At 43.8% G+C, this 24,831-nt stretch overlaps 1 long non-coding RNA gene and 1 pseudogene across 1 annotated transcript; both read right to left on the minus strand.

Annotated features, from left to right (window-relative positions):
* Nucleotides 1-1,231: 1,231 nt before the first annotated feature.
* On the minus strand, nucleotides 1,232-4,044 carry LOC103631421 (protein phosphatase 2C 35-like; annotated as a pseudogene).
* A 1,467-nt stretch (nucleotides 4,045-5,511) lies between these two features.
* On the minus strand, nucleotides 5,512-6,107 carry LOC109940163 (uncharacterized). The gene is made up of 3 exons (XR_002262690.1): nucleotides 5,879-6,107; nucleotides 5,704-5,757; nucleotides 5,512-5,614 (listed from the first exon to the last, which is right to left on the minus strand). It is a non-coding gene; the product is annotated as an uncharacterized lncRNA (long non-coding RNA).
* Nucleotides 6,108-24,831: the final 18,724 nt, after the last annotated feature.

Genomic DNA, 24,831 nt, shown 5'->3' on the forward strand with positions numbered 1-24,831 from the left:
GGCGCGTGTCAGGATAGAGGTGTCAGGCCACCTTTGCGTTAAATGCCCCTGCAATTTGGTCAGTCGGTGCGGCGATTTAGTCAAGGTTGCTTCTGAGCGAAGCCAAGGCCTCGGGCAAGCCGGTGATGTGTCCGCCATAAAAAGGGGGCCTCGGGCGAGACGGAAGTCTCTCGAGGTCGGCTGCCTTTGGCCGAGGCTAGGCTTGGGTGAAGCGTGATCGAGTCACTCGTGTGGACTGATCCCTGACTTAATCGTACCCATCAGGCCTTTGCAGCTTTATGCTGATGGGGGTTACCAGCTGAGAATTAGGCGTCTTGAGGGTACCCCTAATTATGGTCCCTGACAGGGGGAAAGATGGGCATAGACAAGGGAGAAACCACGTAGCCTTCAGCGTACTCTGCAGTATAGTGATTTTTGTGTATGATCTGCAAATTGAGCAGGGCACCAAGTTTGGGCAGATGTAAGTGAATTTTCTTCTCCCTTTGTTGTGAATTCTACAACTTTTTACAGAAACAAATGGTAGGCATTCTCATCTGGTTTGTGTGTATTTGTGGTTTGTGCCCTGCCATAAGCAACATCATCACAGCAATCAATCTCAGCTAAACGAGCAGCACTACTCGAACTGCCATTTGTCCTCCTACTTTCCCATGGCATGGATGCACTCAACGCCTCACGTTTTGCATTCATACTCCGGCCACTCTTCATATGAGAACTGGCAGGTGAAGAGACATGTTGGCTCTGATCTCCATGCCCCACCCAGACATGTAGTTGACAACTTTCGGTGGTTAGTTTGCCATCTTCTCCAATGTCCCATTGATACTCTCCATCTTCACCAGCTTCTTGGACTTAAATGAAACTGGGCAACACCATAGCATTCTCACGATGTTAGTACCACAGGGATGTGCATATCAAATAATGCTTACATAACAATCTTTTTGTTTCCTATGGCTGAAGCAGCAGCAAACTCTCGTGGTGACGGTAAATCACCAAAGCCAGTCATCTCCGACCATTGCCATAAGTCTGAATGTACAGAAGTATCATGAATGTAGCAGCAACCCCTACAACAAGTGCAAACAGAACCAGAGAAGGGGGCTTTGAAAATTTGATGATGAAACATAGACGCTTACCAGTGTCTAGCATCCAGAAATAACCTAAACTGTGAGATAAACACCATATTGTTAGTAACATATAGGAATCTGTTTATGTAAGCTACCAAGTTCTGCTGGATAAGCTAGTGGACTGCATACCGCTTGCCCCCAGATCGGCCACCAAAGATGAACATGTTGTAGTCAATGACAACAGCTATGTGAAAAGCCCTTGGGCTTGGGCCGGCCTGCCCATCCGACCCATTACCAGTGCACTCAGGTGTGTACCATAGCTTATTCTCTGCAACATAAGTTGCATCCAGAAGTTTGTAAGGCCAAGCTCTTTCTTCCTTCCAATGCATATGCTCCATCGACCCATCCATAACAATCTCAAGCATGTAAATGCAATCTACGTCTGGATGTGCATACCTGAATAAAGATAGAGTGTTCTTCAAAAGTAATAGTACAAAAAGTACCACAGAGATGTGCATATCAAATAATGCTATACACATACTTCCTATACTCAAGTTGAAACATTATAGTTTTGTCCGAAGGAACAAAAAAGGATTGAAGTACTGAACCCACCTTGTTTCTGGGACTGGTCAAAATAAAGAAGAAAGGCTCTCCAATCATGTGCCTTCTCCCTTTGCCCAGGTTTATTGCTGCCATCAAGTTCATGTTTCCTTGCAACAGCAGGGTGGAAAGGGTCATAAACAAAGCCACTTTGTTCACCCTACCCAAGCAGGCTCCGCACAACTAATTTTCAATTCATCAAGACATCACTGTTCTTCTCAGTTTCGCACACTTATTCCATTCACACAAAAGCATCACCTGAGTTCATACAGTTCAGTTCAGACACATAGAATTCACCATCAGTTCTACAGGCGTGAAGCAGCATATATGCAGTGTTTGGTACCAGCTAGCAGAAGCAGGTGTGAAGCAGGAGCATCTAGCTCAAGCAACATATATGCAGTAGTACTTGTACATGAGGATTATATATATATAGATAATATATATTGCTACATTATTGATTGGAAATAAACTTACCCAGAAATGCATGTCCATATAATGCTTTGTCAAATAAGAGGCTTGAACTGTTGCTTCCTGTTTGTCTCAGAAGACATTATTCACATACCACAGCACAAGAGATGTTTTTCCAACTCGTCCTACAACAAGGGGAAAATGGCATAACAAAAAGAGTAAAGGGCACATGATTGTTTTGAAAAAAAAGTTAAACATGTTGCACTGTACAAAACACCAAAGTATATAGTTAAGCAAGTGACCTCATGCCATTTGTCCTATATCGTAAGTTTACATTACATTCATCACCAAGAAAACATTAACGAAGATCGTTATTTTAGGCTATACACATGGCTGACTGTGAAACGGAAGTAATTTATTCATTAGTCAGAAATTCTGTACATGTGACCACAGGCTTTTATGTCAAGGTCAAGATTGTCTGTTTTAGTGTATGATGATGGACATAATTTTCCACTCCAAAGAAATTAGAATCGACAACGACTTAATCTTTTTTTGCAAAACTTTGGACCAGTCATACTCATACCAGTTCCTGCTTTCCTTTTTTTGACCTTGATTAATCAAGATCTGAATAACTATTTGTTGACCAAGAACCACAACAAAAGTGTCATGTTTTGCACCTGGTGTAATGAGATTAGACTCTTTGTTTGACCCTAGAAATTTATCCTTCCAGTTTCAGATCGTCTTTCTTAGGAAATATAAATAAGCCGGTTGCATGATCATAATCATCTATAAACAAATCCATTATGTGCACAATTGATGTAATCAAATATAAACTAACCTGTTTCAAGAAACCAGCTCCAAACACTCTTGTCACCTTAAGCGAGCCCTTCACACGATCCTTGGAGATTGCAGACGGGTCTCCGGGATGCTCGTTTCATATTCTGCAAACTTCCTATAGCAATGCAACATAACTTATGAGAAACTGTGAGATCATATCATAAAAAAGAGCAGTCACTGAATGACTCAGTTAATCTTGAATCAATTCAGTTACCTCTCGCACTGATGTGCTATGTTCTGAGGTGAGCTGCAGAGCTGACAAGAGCAAAGTGCCATCCCCGACCAATCCATTGAATGAACACCCACTGATCTCCTCGAGATCAACACTGTCCATTGTTCCCAGCACAGCCCGGTTGTCACCTACATTCATGAGGTACATGTCCTCTCCTTTCATAAGCATGGCACTTCCACCGCCGTTGGTCATCATCGGCGCCGCGCGGCGGTCTTGATCGGCGAGCGCGACGGCCGTTGGCGGGCTGGTCCTGGTGATATGAGGCTGTGGTGCTCATCGGCTGGTCGGGATCTGTGTCACGCTGCTCCTCCTGCTCGCACTGATCCCAGAGCAGGCCGCGGAGCTCGCGGTGTACGACGGCGTAGAGATGGGAGACGAGAAAGTCTGTGGCGTCGGGACCGTTGAAGTCGTCGTAGATGCTGACGAACACCCAGCCCCGCTCCTCAGACACCACGATGTGGACGTGGTCCTCGCCGGCCTTCCCCTGCGCCCACTGCAGTCCGGCGGCGGCCGAGCCGAGATCCATCGAATCCTAAAACTTATCCGCCCGCGCGAGAAGCGCGTGGGTAAAATTCCGCAAGCGGCGGCCGCCGTGCGAGAGACTCCGGCGGAGTGGGGCACGGTGCCTCCTCCCATGCAGGCGGATGTGGCGGTGCCAAGGAGAGGGCCGGACATGAGCGCGACATCAAGGGGGCCCGAGAGGAACCCCCTCTCTATGGGCCCGGAGAGGAACCCGCCCCCGGCGCCGGCGGGCGCGCAGATGGGGCCCGACGGGAACCTCGGGACCGGCTGCAGCTGCACGGCGGCGAACGACTCGGAGCTCTCGAACCTGGAGGAGGAGGAGGCAGGCGGTTGTTGGGGGGCATGGCTGCGCGAGATGGAGGCGGGTGCGGGGGCGGCTGCGCGCATGGCCAGGGGCTGCTACGCGCATGGCGGCGGGGGTTGGGGCGGGTCGCAGGGCGGCTGCGCGCATGGTCGGGTGCCCGTGGCGGCGGGTGTGGCTGCGGGAGCGAGAGGAGGCAATCGGACAGTTTCGGATGGAAGCGGGGTTGGCAATCGGATGGTCGAGATGGAGGCGGGGGCATGGTTGTGCTAGTCTACACTATTGCCTTAAGGATTAGTAGAGATATATATTAAAATTAAAAAATAATTTTTATTTTATCTTTTGTTATCATTTTTTAAAGTTTTTCATTTTGTTTCCTTGTAACAAACCTATTTGGTGGACCTACACGTGCTTGTACTCAGATGCAATACATGATATCATGTATTATAAATTTCTACTTGTTATTTTTCTACCTTAGCACAAGTCGGTTGCTGATCATTGCCTAATTTTGATTAATTTAGGTTACAAGAGCAAATTACTTGAGTGGTCGATAAGCATTGCATCTTAATGTACATGGTGGATTTGTTCGATGTGTAAGACTTATGTAAAAATTCTTAACTTTAAAAGATGACAACTTACAAAAGTGCTAAAACCCAGCGAGAGCAACACAGAACAGTAATCAAGTTACTGGAGCTCAAAAGAAAAACTGCGAGGGAAACATATCGAGGGCCAGTCCTTCAAGAACCACCAGAAAGGCTGCATCTTCTAGTAAGCAGTGAGCTTCGCGATCTCTTCAACCAAGTACTTGGACTCAGCTGCGTAGTCGACCGGTGCTTCACCCCTCACGGTGATTCTCTGCCTCTTCTCGTTCATGTATTCATGTTGCGTCACGCTGACGCGGAACAGGTGAGGAACCCAGGTGGCTTCCTTGAGCTTGAGAACGTAGATGTCGTCCCCCTGCTGCAAACGATGGCGAGCCCACTGTCAGGGGCAAGGCAAACAAAGAAAACAGAAGAAACCCAATGTTGTCAGTCCGGAGTATTGAATTTACCTCTTTCCTGATCCGATCAAGCTCATCGGCGTTGCAGCCAATGATCTTCTCTGCATGCTCATTGAACACGGACACCCAAGCCTCACTAGTGGGATCGGAAACCTTGATCACCATGATGTATCTGAAGGACGCAGAGAAACAATTAGATTTGGCACCAAATAGATAAAGGTAGCAGCCTTGTGCTAACGACTTTACCTCAGCGAGCACTCAGAGTCATTCTTTTGGCACCCCTCACACCAGTATCCGGACCTAAAAACTTCAGTCACCTTCTTGTTGCAGGTCATGCAAGCACGGTACCACATAATCTGATCAGGCTTGATGTGGCTTATGATGGCGTACAGACTGAAGAAAACAGGCTGCAAAGGAAAAAACAAGAAGTTGAATTGGAGCTTCTCCAGATTTGCAACTCTTCCATTGAAGATACGAACAGTGTTATTTTAGTGAATATTCAGGGTCGTACCTTTTCCTGGCCCATAGAAGGATTACTAGTGATGTAAGACAGAAAAACTCTATCGAAATACATGGACTTGAAACCACCAGCGCGTGTGGCACCCGCTTCTGCACTAATTGGTACCAGTGAAGTATCTTTACCTTCAGAGTCATACCTATTTGACAAATCATGCACGAGTCTAGGCATACCTATAGTGGTTAAAATAATACAACAAACACATGTCGTTCAGGAGAGAAACACTACCAGGACATAAGATTCTTAGCCTCAGGCAGATCAGGATTAATCTCGAGAGTACTTCTGTCGATAGTTGAAAGAGACATGCCTACAACACAAATTTCAGCAACACAGTTATCACGACACACTTTTAGTAACTCACTGTTTTCCAGGAAGAAGATTGAACAGAGATTAGATGACGTACCTTGGAAGTCAAATACTTTTAGGCTCTTTATCGCAACAACGGGCGAACTGTCAACCATGTCCAAAAGCTCTTGTCCAGCCCTAGTAGCAAGATCATTCTATAGAGAAATAGTAACAGTTTTACCACTGCAAGAAATGAAATGAGTCAATTAGGAGCAATTATTTGACTATTAGAGAATCCATAAGAAACATCACTGAATGATTGTATTCTAAGCTATCGAGAGGGTAAAAGATCAAGTGATACTTACGACATCTGCTACAACAATGTCACGCTTCAGTATTGTCTCGTTGTCAATCTTTCTCCTAACACTGAGGATATCCATATTGTTGGATTTCCCTAGCTAGCTTATCAGCGGAGGCCTCGATGGGCATTCTAGTGCAGTGGAAAGCAAAGGGCAAAAGAACATTGGAGCCACGAAGCCTGTGGCATGCAGCACCAAACTCAATCTTGGACAATGAGAAGGCATGACCCTGATGCAGCAAGCCATTCATGTAAGGGTATGGGAAGTTCCCAAAGAATTTTTCCCCAGGGCTTGGAGAGTCATTGCTAGGATCAGCCTGAAAAACCTTGTTCTCATCCCAAAACTTCTAGACCCATGTTCATTGTTGAGCAAAAAGTCTGTCCGGGCACGAGTCTTAGGTTCATCAGGATTCATTGACATTTTCCTGGAACAACAACATAAAAGAACGTCAAAGATCAGCGTCTCAAATTGATTCTTTTAACTCAACTAAATTCATATCTAAAGTGTAAAAGAGAGACGAGCTAACAGAAGCATGAAACATACAGAAACAAACATTTATTTTTGGACGAAGTATAGCATCACAATTCACAATCTCTCTTAACTCGACTGAATTCATATCTTAAGTGTAAAAAAGAGAGCTAACAGATGCATGAAACATACTTAGCATCCGTTCTGAATGAAATATAAAATCCCAATTTGATATTAACTCAACTGAATCCACATCAGTAACCCAAAAAGAGAAGAGCTAACAGTAGCATGAAACACATAGAAATAAACCTTTGTTTATAACCAGGTATACCATCACAGTTTGATTGTAGTTCAACTGAATCCATGTTTTAACTTTTAAGTGTAAAGAAGAGAAGAACTAACAGATGTATGAAACATACAGATGCAAGCATTTATTTTTCATAGAATGAAACATACATATGCCATGCACGTTCAATAGCTTCATTGTTTAGTCCATTGGAAGAGCATCCACTAATCACAGAATTCCAAGAAATTGTATCTTGACGAGGCATTCTATTGAACACCAAGACTGCATCGCCAATCTTGACGAGGCATTATATCGAACACCAAGGCGGGGATTGGGTCGGGGTGTTGGGACGGCGGGGGTGGAGGAATAGTGGACGGGGCCGCGTACCTCCCGGGCGTGATGCGGGGATGGGCAGGCGCGCAGGGTGACAGTGATGTCTCGGCGGGGGAGGGGTGGGCTTGGTGGCTGAGCCCGCAGTGGATGGCAGAACGACGTGGAGACTCACGGCGAGCTCGAGCTTGGTGCCCTCACCTCGTCGCTCGAGCACCCTAGCGGCGCGCTCGGCGAACTGAAGCACGCGCGATGGAGCCAACCTCTCCCAATACCATGGCTTGAGGAGGAAGGGCCCCAGATCCGGGTTGTCGAGTGAGTCATCGGCATCGGTGGGGAAGGCTGCGGGAGATGACATTGGTAGTGAGCTATGCGGGAGCCCAGAAGACCTCCTTCTAAGGCAGTTCCTGCAACTACTGCTGTGTGGGCCCTGTGTCGTGCTTCTTCCTAGAGGACGCCCCGATCACCCTGCCCTTGTTGCCCTTCTTCTTGAGGGACTTGAGCGTCCGAACATAATGTCCATGTTGAGCTTGGCCTCCTCCTCCGCTCCTCCCCATCTCCCCCACTCACCATGCTCCCTGACCGCCATGGTGGGTCCCCGGTGAGGCGAGGCAACCCGAGCAAACCCTGGATCCGAATATGCGGGGACGACAGGGGTGGGGGAAGGGGCACCAAGGACCTGCGCGGAGGAGGGCAAGGATGGCGAGGTGTATAGGCGATCGTGGGGCGAGGATGGTGGGATATGCCGCGGAGGCAATCCCTAGAATGGTGCCCTTCCATCGATGGAGTGTTGGGCGAGGGCGAGAATGGCAGGGCGACCGCGGAGGCTTCCCTGAATTGCGTCCTTCCATCGATAGAGAGCGGGGCGAGGACCGCGAGATCAACGGAGCGCCGGCGAGAGGGTGTCGGAGGCAGAACCACGGTGCACAGGTGTGGACGCCTACACTGCAGGCTTATAGAGCAGTAGAGACTATATTTTACTACGGGGTTATATATCATCCAAATAAACGTTAATATATTTATTAAATAGAACTAGGTATATGGCCGTGCGTTGCTACGAAACCAATATGATAAAAATGCATTGATATGTAAACAAATAATGAGCTGTTTGGTTAGGTTTATTTTGGTCGGTAATCGTTCCCACCGCAACCCGACACTGTTGCTTTTGTTTGTTGTTTGTTTCGGACGGTTTGTGATCCATCACGATGGGAGTCGACTTCGTCCCGTTCTTTCTCGTTACCACTCAATTTGTGGCGGAGTCGAATCCCTTGACACAACGATCACGCCTTGATGACGCTGTTTAGATAAAACAAACAAACCAAGGTAATTATTACACTGTGACCGATAGCACCCCAACCCATTCCATTACCGTTCTCATTACCTGGAGTGAACGAACACCACCTAATTGTTATTCTATACATTTGTTAGCGTCAATAAAATTGGATGTTTACATACCTTTAAAAGATATAGTAAGGTGTCCATGCATTGTTAAACTATCATATGTTCATATACACAGTTGTTTCGTAAACTAAATTGTTCAAAAGAAATCAAAAACTAAATTGCTCAAAAGGAATCAAAGTTATGTGATATGCTCATTTTAGAATTTGCGTAATTGACAAAGCTGGCACAATAGATAATGACATGAACACATTAGTTTGAGAACTGTATGCAAATGAATATATTTCATTGGTCACTGTTCATAACTTAGAGAATTTATCTACATAGTAATCATCATGAGACGAGTAGACAGTAATAGGTACACTTAGTATTGTTTTTGTAATTTTGAAAAAAAGAAAGTATCCTCTAGTTAATGTGGTCTCCGATCAAATGCACAAAATCAAGACTCCTATACTCCATAGAAGTGAAACCCCAAATTAATAAATATTTGCCCAGCACTTGATGCCATCATGTAACACTGCTACAAATATCTTTCATGGCATAGCTTTCCCAGCATTGCTTTCCAATATGTCTAGGTATAGTTTGGGCAAGGTCGACCATTTCTTTGGCCCAAGTTTGTTTATCATCTGAGTAATGGCCCCAACTTTCTTAAAAACAAAAATAATAAAAGAATCATGTGACATATAATATAATTCAGTAAAATAACAAAAATGACATTTATTTGTTTCAAGAAAAGTGGAATAAATCCAAACCAGAGATATGTAGAGCTAACTTCTTTCAACCATTGCTCTTTAACAAGCTCAGGGTTCAAAACCTTTTGCCACCTATGCAAAATTTGAACATCAGTCCTACCAGGAAAACATTCAGTTGTGGAAAAGAAAGCAATTCATCAAGCATTAGTTTCATATAAAGACTCTCATTGATAAGCAAGGGAAAATGATGGAATAGTAGCACAAAAATGTCTGAGTGACAATATTGTAAGCACCTAAGGACGTTGTACAATCATTGACATGAGCATAAATGATACAACCACAAGATTCAAAGATTGTTTTGTGTATGTTATTTCAATTCTTTGAAAGCAAGAGCCTTGGCAGTATCAATAGCTTCACCACTTAAAACCTGGAAACAAATTGAAGGCGCCCAAAGGTTATGCCAGACAAAGAAAGCTGATGCAAAGACACGTGAGTACAAGATAAATGTGAATCAACCAAAAACATCCATTAATGAAGGAAAAGCAGTACTTGTAACCATCCTATTTTGGTTAAGTGTAGACGGTGCCATTGATCTTCGAGTGTTGATCATAGCATCATTGCACAGATATGAAAAATATCTGAAAAGGATTAAATAGCAAAATACAATCAATACACAACTGGATTAAGATTGTTCATTTTTTGTTGTCCATGCCATATAGACACACCAAACAACAATCATTTTATCCAGTTGCTCAAATACAGCAGTACAAAAACAGCAATACCAAGTGATAGAAGGAGTGTACAACAATGGTTGAGGAAAGAATAAAAGCAACAGAATTGTTGCATGACTTGTCATGTGTAACCAAAAATAGCAAAATACACCAAAACAACATTACCATGTGATAGGGTAAAAAGTGTGACCACTATAATTTATGACAGGGTTAAATGCATGATTAGGTTAAGAAAGGATAGCTGGCTGCTACTAAAAAAACATATCTTTCATGTTCTAAACTTTTTAATACTCATCAAGTACTGGGAATAAATGGGCAGAAATAACAAAAGGTCTTCGTGGAAGGTACTTGTACACAACATATTACCATTGGTTAATTTCTTTGGTTCATTGGTACTGGACTTAGTTGTACTACTATGAGAATGACCATTGCATGAATTTATAAAATTTCAAAGCAAATCATAGTAAAACAGATCAGACCAAGCTTCAACTTTGATAAGACTACTCAAATCGAACTGAACAGTCAATTCACATTTGAAAGTTACCCAAACCAAACTGAACAGTTTTTTCACAGATGGTGCAGATTTAATTGACTAGGGATGATTAGCGCTAGCGATCTCGTTGACTGATGGCCACACTTGAACCTCTTGTCAAATATCTAGCCGTTTTGGTGCATACACACATATGTAATCAACTGGTAAGAGCCCATATTGAAAAGTAAAGTTATAGCAGCCGATGCTATTCACTTTAAACATATTTATTACACAAACACTGATTCACTATAATGACCATACACGTAGCCTTTTTGGTACCTCTATAGTGTAAGCTAAATTTCACTAAAAGTTATGAAATGTAGTATGCTTGGTCACACTGTGTACATTAAAAAACCAAGTCATATTTGGGGTGAATATGAGAACCGGAAAAATGAAGTACCAAATTATTCTTGCTGGTTCGCTTAAATTTAACTGTAGTCTTTTTGGTACATCTAGACTGTGAGCTAAATCTGTTGGGTACCTGTATAGTGTGAGCTAAATCTTTTTGGTCACACTGTGTACATACGGATAACTTTCTAGTGATGTTAGAGTAAACCAATTTAGAGCTCCTAAGCAAAGCCTCTATTGCAAGGTTCACACTTCATGTACGAATGGCGTTTTGGGGTGATTGAAGGTAAAATGAACTGTTCAACTATGGACAAAAAACTAATTACCAAAAACTAAGGCCTTGCAGTTTGGGGTGATTACTAAAAAATCATTACCGATGCGCCAAAATGCTAAGATGTACCTTCGATGCCGTTGTTGCTGGAAATAGCATCACCCGGGAACTAGTCGTCCATGCCGCTACTGTAGGAACCTTTGATGCCGCTGTTGCAAGGGGGAGAGGGGAGTCAAAAACCAACAAAGGAGGAGAATAAAAAGCCGAGATGAACATAATTGCAAGGATATAAGCCACACCAACGTCAATCTTTTTATTGTCGATGTCAATGCCAATAATTCGAGAAGCACCAACATCTTTTGAACCCTCAGCAAACTAAAAGAGAAACTCAGAAGTCAAAATCCTATCCACTTGGTGCAAGTCCAATTGTGCCAAGGCCAAAACAGCAACAACGACAGCGCTAGCTCCAACCTTTTGATGTATTGCACACTGATTCGAGACCTGGAAGATTGCGCTTTGTTAGATGTATGAACAGACTAAATAGCACTTATTATTGGAAAATATTTAGAAGATAATGAGAATATATGTAGAAGTGTTAAGGTCCTAACATGTTGTTAGTAGTTAAATCAGTGTAGCAGCAGTACAATTTTTCATAATTAATTCATTTCACAGATAAAACATGGATTTATGCAATCATGGCCGATGTGAAATAGGATTAACTTTGGGTAGGACCTTTGTTTTTTCTCTACAATTCCAGTAGGCATAGGTGTAGTAATCTTTCAACACAAAGTTGGTACAGGGTAACCTATTTGCTTTACAGAAGACATAACACAAAAAACAACTGAAACAACTAATCTCCAAAATTGAGCTAGTCCATAAGTACATATCCCTCCAACACTTGAGCAATGGAAGAGTAATAAATACTCCCACTAATTATAAACAGTTATGGACGAGCAGGTCAATTTTGTGACCTTCGAACGCAGGTCTAGCACAACAAAGGGTCGAGTCTGCTGTGAGAGTGAATAAAACTGTATAGCATCGTCTCAGAAATACCCATCATATTAACATAACAGTGTGATGCAGTGTAACTACACAATAGCATAACCTTCTCAAGGCTGCGCCTATTTTCTTATCGTAACTACACATGTTTGTAGTGATGTAGACATCAGCAGGTGACATGGGAATGTGTCTAATCTAATAGTGCAAGTATGTCACATGTTCGAAGAAAATCCTAAGAAGAATGCTGAATGACTTTAAAGCATAGAGAACTGAGTGATGTTGTAGTGGAAGTGGAGAGAAGTGAAGATCAAAAAGGATGGGTACTTCACCATGACAAACAAAGTATTTGTTATCGTACAAATTAGAAGCATAATTAAAATAAGAAAGTTCTAACTATTGTGGTCATCGTGCGCAATATAGGCGACATCCACCAAGCCCGGTCGACTAGCTTAGTTGGTTAGGGGACGAAGGTAATCAGGATTATAGGAGTTCATTTTTAAGTTTGTTAGAAGTGCACCAAAGTATATGGGGCACTTACCTTGCCGAAAACAAGCATGAAGAATAAATCTCCCAAGTAGGTGAGTTTCCCTTAGACGGTGGTGACCGGCGATCCTGCCATAACTGCTGGTGACAACACCACACCACTTCCTCGCTTCCCCTGTGTTCCCATTCTCAATCCCAATCGCTCCTCCGATCTTCCCAATGTTCTCCTCGTCGCCCATGCCACATCAATAACATAGATAAAGTACAACTATATCAATGCATCAATATTTGCCACATTCAGGCGTTGACAACAAAAAATGAATTCATGTACACATTTTCTTCCACATTAGCATCGATAACACTCACCACTAAGTAACGCAAACCAATAGTTGATCCGAGCGCCTCAAACTGCTCCACGATCTGAATCACCAGCTCTCTAATAAACAACCACGTACACTCCAAATTAGATATTGATATGTCGCCCCTAAATGAAGTAATTGATTGATAAATCAAACCGACCTCATTGGTGAGAGCACGCAAGCGAAGAAAGACTGCTCGGCCTGGCGGTTGCTCAGCAACTTCTACAGAATGGGCAGCATGAACGTGCCCATCTTCCCGGACTCTGTCTGCACCAGCGCGATCAGGTCCTTCCCTACGAAAACTAGGACGTCAATTAGATACTGGTACGTCGCCCCTAAACGAAGTAATTGACTAACAAATTAAACCGACCTCGTTGGCGAAAGCATGTAAGCAAAAAAGCCTGCTCACCCTCGCGGTTGCTGAGCAGCTCTTGTAGAATGGGCAACGCGAACGCGCCCGTTCTCTCGGACCCTGTCTTCGCGAGCACGATCAAGTCCTTCCCTACGAAAACCAGGGCGGCCACCGAATTAAGAGTCGGTAGCTATACATTCTTGAATGCATCAGAGTTTCACCGAAAAAAATATTTAACTATATCACTCAACATGAGTAGGGAAAAAAGCTTTTTATATGACTATAAAAGGTATAAAATAAATCCAAGTTCTTTTTATGGGTAAAATAATTGAATAGAACACAAAGTTCCAACATTAGAAGGTTTGATGGTAGAAGTTGAAAATGTCCACGAATAAACCATTAATGAAAAAGGAGCAAAGTAAGACTAAATAAAAAGAACATGAAAGATTGCAGCGAGGATAGTCGGTTCAGAAATCACTAACTACTATTCTATCCAAAAATAGTCTAGATAAGTCCACATTAATCATGATGATGATCTTAAACTGATAGATCATAAAATTCAGCCAGAGCCAGTTATTGCTACAAGAACGAACTGGAATCATTGTAATGAACAGAGCTGGAATTAATGAAATGCTACTAAATAAAAAAAATAAAATAAACTGGAAAAAGCTGAGAAGTCCAACTTCTATGTAACCCAGGCACCCAACAGTTTTTGATCTACGATCATAATTTTTTATTAAATAAATACAGGCCCCTCCATACTACAATCAGGTGATTCTTATCAAACAAGACATTGCCTAAAAGAACGAAAGGCTACTAAATAAAAGAAGAAAATAAATTGAGATCGAATCTGACAGCAAGGAAGCGCGTTGACGCTATATTCATGTCCCAACTATGTCAGCAACACTTGAAAGGAAAAAATTGTGCTTGGATCAGATCCATAGATTTTTGGAATCATTTAAAGATGCTTCAAAAATCCAAGAGCAGATCTAGAGCCGTGGAGTTGGCATCGGTAAGTGAAATGGTTTGTTCTTATTATGTTTTAGAGCACCACCGTAGGTACTACCAAGTGAATTTTCCAAAGCCTAAATCTCCACTAAGTACAGCGCCTCTAGCAGCCTTGGCCTGGCCATGAGCTGAGAAGTGACAGAAACAAGGGGTTTGGGTTGGTGGTTTAATCTAATCTAATCTAATCTAATCTGTCCTACTCCATGAGGCGAATGGTAGAGTTATCGAGATGGTGTTTGTGTACCTGCCAGATGTTGTGCGGGGCCATCTCCTCTTCGGTTGCAGGAGGCGGCGGGGTGGCGCCCTCCTCCTCCTCGAGCTTTGTCGGCGGTGGCTGCCGGGCCTTGTGGCGCTCCGCATCGAGGAAGAAGCGGGTCATCGACGATGGTGCACGACCCGCCTTGATGCTGCTTCCCCCGTCTGCTAGGTTGTTGGCCTGCTGCCTGCTCCGGCACGCTCGACTATCGCCTGTAGCCCCTGCCCTAGGTCGGGGGAGACAAGTATCTAACCTTGAGCTGGTTGCGGGAGACGTCGAGCGCGAGGAGACCGCAGATCCGGACAACGGGCTTCAGCAGTAGGCACAGCTGCCGAGTGGCGAGGTTCATTCGCCCCACCACCTTCCCTTCCTCCCCATACTTGAGAACCAAAGGTGATTGGGGCGGAATCGCGGGCACGGTGGGTGGCAGCATCTCGTGGGCCAGGGGGCAATCGCAGGCGAGTGAGCTGGGGTAGGCAAAAACCGCAGGCGTGGGTGCGTGTCTGGGCGTAGGCGAGGGTGCGGGGAGGGGTCGGGCGAGAGTGTGGGCGCAAGCGGGGGCACGGCGAGGGCATGGCAATGTGACGGTGCAGGGTTGGTAGGGGTGGCGGCGTCGCGGGGCTGGCGGCTCCCAAATGTGGATTTCCCGACGGTGATGGTGTGGGGTTGGAGGGCGCATGCGGATTTCCCGATGGTGATGGCGTGGGGTTGGAAGGGGCTGGGGCGGGCTGGTTTGGTTGGTGGGGTACAACGGATTTCCACACGCGGGGCTGGCCGGGGCGGGGAGCGGGCGAGGATGGATGGGAGCTGTGCGGAGGAAGGGGACTGCGGGCGCGGATTGAGGCGGCAGAGGCGTGGATGCGAGGTGGGGGCAGAGCTGCGGACGCGCGGTGGGAGGAGGCAGAACATGGCGCACGGACTGTGAACACCTACACTACTGTCTTAAGAAGTAGTAGAGATTATTGTTTATTTTCAAACACTAAGATACATATCATCTAGTGGTTAGATCTAAATTTTTAGAGGAGTGCACGTGGGTTCGAATACTCTCTTCGGTGTGGTAGCTGAGTGGACGGGATCAGGTGCTGGGCAGGTGCAGTAGCTGGCTGCGCGGACCTTGATGGGTCGCACGGTAGTAGCTGAGAGGTGTGGTAGGTGCATGGGTGGGATCAGATGCTGGGCAGGTGCAGTAGCTGGCTGCACGAACTCTTAGGGTTCATGGGGTAGTAACTGAAAAAGCGTTGCGCGGGCGCTGTGCATGGGGCCCATAGGGCACGACGTCGATGCATAAGGTGAGTTAGTCTAATCAAATCATATCCTGCCCCTCTCTTTCTCATGCACTTTTTCCTAAGTAGAGGATCTCCGACAAGACGAGTTTATGTTCTTTTATGACAAAAAGGGTGAGTATATTATTTCAAAGGGTGAGTAATCTTTTAAAGGGCAAGTCTTATTTGCTTCTTATATACTTTTAATGTCTTTCTTTTTCGGTGCTTGATTATAAAGGGAGAGAGGTTTTAGGGACCAAAGCAATTCAAAATATATCAAACACTAGATACCACCAAATTTAAAAATTAAAATCTTTAACTTACAAGTGGTTTGGTTCTACAATTATCTTTGGTCCAAAATAGGAAGCAGGTGGATTATGGAGTTAGGGGGAGGCTTAAGTCCACAATCTCACCTTATGGGGGACACCATGCATCCTAGAAAGTAAATTGCATATTTTTATCAAAATGTTTGTTATATTTATTTGCTTTGGTTGTGTTGTTATCAATCACCATAAAGGGGTAGATTGTAAGTGTTGGGGGTCTTCTTCTTCACCGAAGGTCCTCAAGTGAAAAACACCTTCGGCAAGACAATACAAGCAGGCGTGACAAGATACAACCCGAAGATAGTACAGACAGAAGCCGAAGCTATTACTAAAGGAGCTTCGTATCAGCATTATGGTGAAAACGAAGGACGATATCGACCTAAGAAGAAAAAGTCTATCTAGTCCTTAACAATTTCTATCATGTTTATAATTGTGTGACAAGGACATAAATGTAATTTTGATCAGGTTGCATCCCGTGCCTATAAATAGGTGAACAGTAACCCCATATTGTTCACGCTGACTTGCAATCGCACGTCACCCTTGAATTCTTACCTTCTGTCAAGCCGAAGGTATAAATGTAATCTAATATCGTTGATACTTGTTCATGATTATATAATGAATATGTCAATGATTTAATGGCTTAATATAATTATTCAAGTTTTTTTTATGTTTTACATACTCTTGTTTTTATATATTGATGTGATGAAGGTATGTCCTTCGTAGCCTTTGTCCGAAGATCATTATATCCTAAGGGATACAATGCTTCGAAGGATGAAAGTCTCTTACCATTAACGTTTGTGTTGCCTTGTTCTTGATTCATAGCATTCGAGAGCAAGTAATTAATCAACATTAGCGCCCACCTCCGGTGAACTCACTTTCACTGTTGAGACGATGGCTTCGTTCAACAACCAAGCTGTAGCACCTTTGGTCACGAAGCTGATGTTCCCAATCACGAGCGGTTCAAGTTCAGAGCCAGCCAACAAGAAGCAGAAGAAGGAAGCGCAGAGAAGAGTGCAACATGTTGGGGTGCAAGGACCCTTCGTCAGATCCAAGTGGTCCCACATCCCAATCACCTTCTCCCAGGAGGATCTTCAGCTCAAAGACTATCCTCACAACGATGCTATGGTTATATCTTGTGTCATTAAGGGATTTCTGATCCATAATGTTCTGGTTGACATAGGCAGTGCAGCGGGCATCATATTTGCAAAGGCTTTCAGACAGATGCAAGAACCAGAGGATAAGATTCATGATGCTACACACCCTCTTTGTGGCTTCGGAGGAAGACAAATTGTGGCACTTGGCAAAATCACAATGTCAGTTACCTTTGGTTATGTCCACAACACAAGGTCTGAGCAGGTTATCTTTGACATTGTTGACATAGATTACCCATACAATGTAATCATTGGTCGAGGGACGCTTAATGTCTTCGAAGCCATACTTCATCCAGCGTACTTATGCATGAAGATACCTTCGGAGCAAGGGCCCATTGTTGTCCATGGAAGTCAAGAAGCTGCTAGAAGGGCTAAAGGGAGTTGGACAGATTCAAAGGCGATCCATAACATAGATGAAGCTAAAGCTTGTCAACAATATAAGCACAAAAGAGAGAAGGCTGCTTCGGCAGATCAGCCGAAGCTTATGCTCTTATGTGAAGATATAGCAGATCAAAGGGTACTGCTTGGATCTCAGCTATCTGATGAGCAAGAAAAGACTCTTCTAATATTTTTGTTCAACAACAAAGATGTCTTCGCTTGGACAGCCAATGATCTTTGTGGTGTCAACCAAGATGTCATTGAACATTCACTTAATGTGGATCCGTCTTTCAGGCCAAGGAAGCAAAGACTTCAGAAGATGTGTGAGGATAAAGCTGAAGGTGCTCGAAACGAAGTAAAGAGACTTCTCAGTGCTGGTGTTATCAGAGAAGTAACATATCCAGAATGGCTAGCCAACACTGTTATGGTGAAGAAGGCTAATGGCAAATGGAGAATGTGTATTGATTTCACAGATCTCAACAAAGCATGTCAAAAGGACGAGTTCCCATTACCAAGAATAGACTCCCTTGTAGATGCAGCAGCTTCTTCAGAGCTCATGAGTTTATTAGACTGCTACTCAGGCTATCATCAGATTTGGATGAAGATGAAAGATGAGCCAAAGACTAGCTTCATAACTCCCAGTGGTACTTATTGCTACCTTCAGATGCCTGAGGGGCTCAAGAATGCTGGAGGAAGCTTCAGCAGAATGACAACCAAGGTCCTTCATTCTCAAATAGGCAGGAATGTGCTGACTTATGTTGATGACATCATAGTAAAAAGCACGAAGCAAGAGAACCACATTGCTAATTTGCAAAAGACGTTTGCCAATTTCAGACAAGCTGGTCTTAAATTAAATCCAGAAAAGTGTGTTTTTGGAGTAAAGAAGGGTAAGTTCCTTGGCTGTCTGGTATCAACGAAGGGAATCGAAGCTAACCCAAATAAAATCGAAGCTATCCTTCGGATGGAGCCGCCAAATTCAAAGAAGTGGGCTCAATGATTGGTAGGAAGGCTGGCGTCGTTAAATATATTTATATCAAGATCAGCAGAAAGGAATCTACCATTCTTTGAAATATTAAAGTCAGCCAAAGTTTTCCAATGGGGTCCGGCTCAACAAAAGGCTTTCGAAGAGTTAAAGCAATACTTGATAGACTTGACAACTCTAACTCCACCTTCACTAGGGGCTCCATTACTCCTGTATGTGGCAGCATCTCACTCTACAGTCAGTGCGGCACTTGTACTGGAAAAACAAGATGGCCAAGTCAAAAGGCAAGCGCCAGTATACTTCATCTCCGAAGTTCTGAGTTTATCAAAAAGAAATTACACAGAATTGGAGAAGGTATTGTATGCTGTGTTGATGGCCTCCAGGAAGCTTCGACATTATTTTCAAGCATATCATATAATTGTTCCTTCATCACAACCTCTCAAGGACATAATGAGGAATAGAGAAGCTACTGAAAGAATTGGAAAATGGACTGCGGAGCTCAATGAATTGACTATTGATTATGTACATATATCCTCAATTCAGTCCCAGGCGTTAGCAGATTTCATTGCTGATTGGACCCCAGGGGCTTAGGGAGAGGAAGTAATAAAAGATGCCGAAGCATGGATAGTCTTCTGTGATGGTTCTTGGGGAACCTTCGGCGCAGGAGCGGCTGCTGTTCTAGTAGCGCCCTCTAAAGTCAGAACATGCTATGCAACAAAGCTGGATTTCAATTGCACAAATAGTATTACTGAATACGAAGCTCTTCTGTTGGGGCTTCGGAAGTTAAAGGCAATGGGAATAAGAAGGGTCATCCTTAAAACTGACTCCCAAGTCTTTTCTGGTCACATAGACAAAAGTAGCAAGGCAAGAGATCCGAAGCTTGAAAAATATTTGGATACAGTTCAAAGGTTGGAGGCTTCTTTCGAAGGATTTTCTGTAAAAAATATTCCGAGAGGGGAAAATGAGCATGCAGATCTGCTAGCCAAGTCAGCGGCACAGGGGCTCCCTCTACTTTCGTAAGTATTTTTTGAGACAATAAAAGTACCTTCGGTTGAACTTCTGGAGAGAGTAGTGCTTGCAATATCACCTGTACATAGTGAAGATTGGAGGACTGAAATCATATCTTTCCTCCAAGGTAATTGTCTTTCGGATGACGAAGATTATAATAAAAGAATGGAAGCAAGGACAAGACCATATGTTATAGTAGAAGGGGAGTTATACAAACATGGAGTCTGCTCTCCACTTCTCAAGTGCTTATCCAGAACCGAAGGTATAGAGCTGATGAAGGAAATACATGCAGGTTTGTGCGGATCTCACATTGGGTCTAGGCCTTTGCTGGGGAAGGTTTTCAGACAATGATTTTATTGACCCAAGGCAGCTTCAGATGTAGCAGATTTGGTTCAAAAGTGCGAAAATTGTCAAAAATGTGCGAGAGACCAGAAGCAACCTTCGTCACTAACCTAGTTAATACAGCCAACCTGGCCATTGCAAAGATGGGGCCAGGATTTGTTAGGTCCACTCCAACCAGCACAAGGCAACTTGAAGTATGTTGTAGTGGCAGTAGAATATTTTTCTAGGTGGATTGAGGCGAAGCCCTTGGCTACAATAACTTCGGTCATGGTCCAAAAATTCTTTTGGCAGAATATTGTTTGTCGATTCGGTGTGCCAAAGGCAATAACTGTGGACAATGGAACACAATTTGATGCCGAAACATTCAAAAATTTTTGTCACCGAATTGGTACGAAGATTCATTTTGCATCAGTCAGGCATCCAGAATCAAATGGGCTGGTAGAAAGAGCAAATGACATTATAATGACAGGAATAATGAAGCTAATCGTCAACCAGCCCACAGGAAAGTGGCCAGTTGAGGTGATTAAAGTGGTGTGGAGCCACAACACAACTGCATCAAGGTCAATAGGATTTACACCCTTCAAGCTTCTATTTAGTGACGAAGCAATAACTCCAGAAGAAGCAAAGATAGGATCAATAAGAACAACGGCTTCGGTAGAAGACGAAGCTGATTATCAAATAATAAAAGATACTATAGAAGGGATCAGACTTCAGGCCATAGAGCACATCAATAAATATCAGACAGAAACAATAAGGTGGCATGATAGAAAAGTTCGATTGAAAAACATCAAGCCAGGACATCTGGAGCTTCGAAGAGTGGCCAACCCGATACAGTGGGCAAGTTGCAACTGAAGTGGGAAGGCCCTTTTCTGGTAATATCTTTGTCAAGACCCAGTTCTTATAGATTGAAGGATATGGACGACAACGACATACCCAGATCTTGGAACGTGGATGAGCTTCGGCGATACTATGTGTAATTTGATGTAATCTTTTTTCATTTTTCTATGGCACCCTTTTCCTTTCAAGAGGGGAGAAAGGTTTTTAATGGGGCCATAGCTTGTAATTTTTCATTCTTATTTAGCCCCATGAGGGCCAAATCCCCAAAGATGTAATATGTAAAATCTGAACCTGCACCACTGAGTGCAAAAAGAAAAATAGGGAGAAGCTCAAAAGACGTCCCCAAGGGGATGCAGAGCATGCCGAAGCTGCAAAAAAGTCGTTCCTAAGGGAGCGCAGCATAAGTTTTCTGCTCAAAAGTCGTTCCAAAGGGAATGCAGAGCCAAATACCACCGAAATATAAGGTGAAGAAGTTCAAAAGTTGTTCCTAAGGGGATGCAAAACTTAAATGCCACCGAAATAGAAGGTGAAGAAGCTCAAAAGTCGTTCGTAAGGGGATGCAGAGCTTAAAAGACTCAAAAGTCGTTCCTAAGGGGATGCAGAGTCTGGGTACAGTTTCGTGTGTGTGTTCGGGACATTCATTTGCACATTACATTACATCATTCATTTGCATTCATACACATTCATGTAGACATTCATAGGATTACCTTCATCACAACATGAAGCACAAACAGAAACATTCCATCTTTGACAACAACGCTTCGATGAGCACAAAGAAGCAAGGACACGCTTCGTTGTGTACGAAAAGAAGGGAATGTGTTTTTCGCCTTCGGCTCAAAAGATACAAGTTTCGTCCACAACAAAGCAATTTATACATGGGTGGAAAGGTAAAAATATATTACAAGGTATGAACAAAGTATACAAGGTATTGTTCAATTCTCGATTACAATTTCTTTACAAAGATAATACAAATGCTTCTAAGTTCTATATATGCAGGCCTAAGAAACAGCTTCAGCAGCCTTCAGAATTTGCTTCGGAGTATCAATCTTCGGCACCACCATCCTGTAGACAAACAGACAGTATAAGGTAAAAGGTAATTACAAGAGAAGGCAAACAATAGGTATAAATTTCATACCGGCTTAAGCAAGCTTCGAGCCTCATCACCAGCCAGGTCTGGCCCATTCTTTGCCCAAATATGAGTTATAAATCTATTTCCAATGCTCCGGGCCTCGTTGGGAATATCAATTAAATCTTGAGGAGATAGACTGAAAGTTGGCCTATTGACTGTTTTCCCGTGCGTGCAACCGACCTTCATAAATGTCGCAGCTGTGCCGCGAGAAGCTAGCAGGGCACAGAAGTCACCGTGCCCGGCTATCACTTCATCAAGCGCCTCAACTTTGTTTTCAATATGATCGAAGGTGCTTGACATTTCTTCTGTCGAAGGGGTAAACTCTTCAGAGCTGGCTCCAACAGAGCCGAAGATCTTTTTTAATTTTTGCACGCAGCGGTTGCCAAAACTTAAACAAATGTTTTGAAGCTCTTTCAAGGATTGCTGTAGCTTTGAATTTTTGTCAGCTTCAGCTTCGTATTTTGCTTGCATATCTTTTCTCTCTTTTTCGAAGCTCTCTAATTTTTGGACAAGTTCTTTGTTTAATCTAGCATTTTCGGCTTGAGCTTCTGCAACTGAACCCTCCATTGCCTGAAGCAGGAAATCTTTCTTCTCAAGAGAAGCTTCGTACTCTTTAATTTTCTTTTCCAAACCCTCGATTATGATTTCGTTTTTTTGTCTTCGAGGTCTTGCTGCATCATCAATGCCTTGCTTAGCAACATACTCTGTAGAGATAAACCTTCATCAGAAAATTTTGTTTCATCACAAAAAATGAAAATAAAATTTTGCTTCATCTTAAAAAAGGAATTTTACCTTGAAGTTAGAATAAAACAAACTGCCGACGATGTGTTGTCGCCGGTAGCCGCTAATATCAGCTTCGAGTTTTGGGAAACCAACACTCTTCGATAGAGTGCTGATTATCTTCGCCCCGGTGCGGTCGCGAATGCATCCTAAGGCCCCTTCATTGATCCCACCAAAGAGCATAGCTCCTGGTTGGTAGCCACAGGATATACCATACTCCTGTAGCTCCTTCTTTTCGGCCTCGGATAATTCTTGCCCGACCAGGTTCTGAAGGTCAAAGTCTTTTTCTTCCGAAGCAGCATCGACAATCCTCTTTCCTTTGCCAAGCACTATGGCCACGATCTCCTCTATAGCCGCAACTGCCTCTTCAGCAGCCATATCCAAGAGCAGTTTACCAATTCCAGAAAGTGTACTCTCAAGGTTGGCGGCTTCGGTAGTAGCTGTAGCTTCGGCAGAGGTGTTTGCTTCGGCAGTGGCCTCGGCACTTGTAATAGGCGTTATTTTAGGTGCCGAGACCGACGGTGGCGTCCGTTCAATGGCTTGCATTACAGTAACGATTCTTCGCTTTTTCTGCCCATCCGCCTTCTTTGCAGCCGAAGGCTCGCCCTTCTTCTATAAAAGCTTCGTCAGTTTCGGCCCTAGAGGACTTAGCAGCTTGATAGGTAGAGATTCAGTCATTACCTTTAAAATTTCTGCTACTTCGGCAACAGGAGGCATCGAGGGAGTCTCCTCTTCTACCTCAGCCATCTTTGGCTCTGGAATTTCATCTTTTCTTTTCTTCGAAGCTGCTACCTTCGACTTAGGAATAGATTTTCTCTTCTTTAAAACCTCCTCATCCTCCTTTACCATTCTGGCAGCTTGTCTATTTATAATGCTGACAATTCTTTTTCTTTTTGCCCCTTCGACTCCCTTGCTAAGCCTCTCATAGTTAGGGTATTCAAATTTCACAGAATCCATCACCTGGTTTAACCTTCGTTTCGGCCGGGTGCCGAAGGCTGCTGTCATCAATTGGTCTTGTTTCGTGGTATAGTTTCCCAATATTTCATTACACATGGTTTCAATCATCTCTAGCCATTCTTGGCAGGGTTCCTTGAACTGTTTTTCAAACTTGAAACGTTAAGCTAGTCGAACAAGTTCATGCTTCTTCTTCGTCCCTTTCATCTTTGGCATCCCCCAGCCACTCGTCGTTGGGAATGTCCTGTTGGCCAGGTATTCCTGTACCAAGTCAGTGGTGCTGATTTCCTCTGCAACCACCCTGAATTCTGCTGCGGCTAGCTGGCATGCTGACCCTAGCTGCATGTTGCACAAGGGCCTAGTCATTCCGAAGTTTAAGGACAGTGGTCACATGACCATCGTCATCAGTTTCCCACTTTTCTTCTCATCAGCCTTAATATAAAACCATTCTCCTTTCTAGCCAGTCAGCCACTTTGTACGGTAGTTGAGAACTGGGGCCTTCGTATCCTTGCGATACGCAAAATTGTAACATCCAAAATTTTCATGAAGACCGTCTGCCTTGACCTTCGTCTGGTAGTGCAACTCGTGCACTCGACAGAACGCTTCAGCATCTAGGCTTATCCCATGGCTTCGGAGGGCCCAGATGAAGACGCTAAGCCTAACAATGGCGTTAGGGGTCAGCTGATGAAGATATATTTCGAAATTTTTCAACACTTCCCCTATCATCTCGCTCAGAGGAAATCGCAGTCCTACTCTAAAGAAGCTCTTGAAAACCACTACTTCATCATTCTTCGACGCTGGGGTGGTCTCTTCTCCGGTAAATAGCACAAGTTTGCTTTCAGCTTCCCCAAAGTAGTCGAGCTTCATCATCATGGGCATGTCAACCTCGAACACAGTAGATTTCCCAAAATCTAGATGACTGGGTTTTGTTGGGATCAAAATACTATAATCTTCTTCATCTTCGACAACATTTTCTTCCTCAGTAGCGGTCTGTTCAGCTTCGGCGGCAGGAGCACCTTCGTCAGTAGTCCCCTCTATCACAACTAGACCTGA

The sequence above is a fragment of the Zea mays genome, chromosome 6 (genome assembly GCF_902167145.1).
Source record: "Zea mays cultivar B73 chromosome 6, Zm-B73-REFERENCE-NAM-5.0, whole genome shotgun sequence".
Classification (NCBI taxonomy): Eukaryota; Viridiplantae; Streptophyta; class Magnoliopsida; order Poales; family Poaceae; genus Zea; species Zea mays.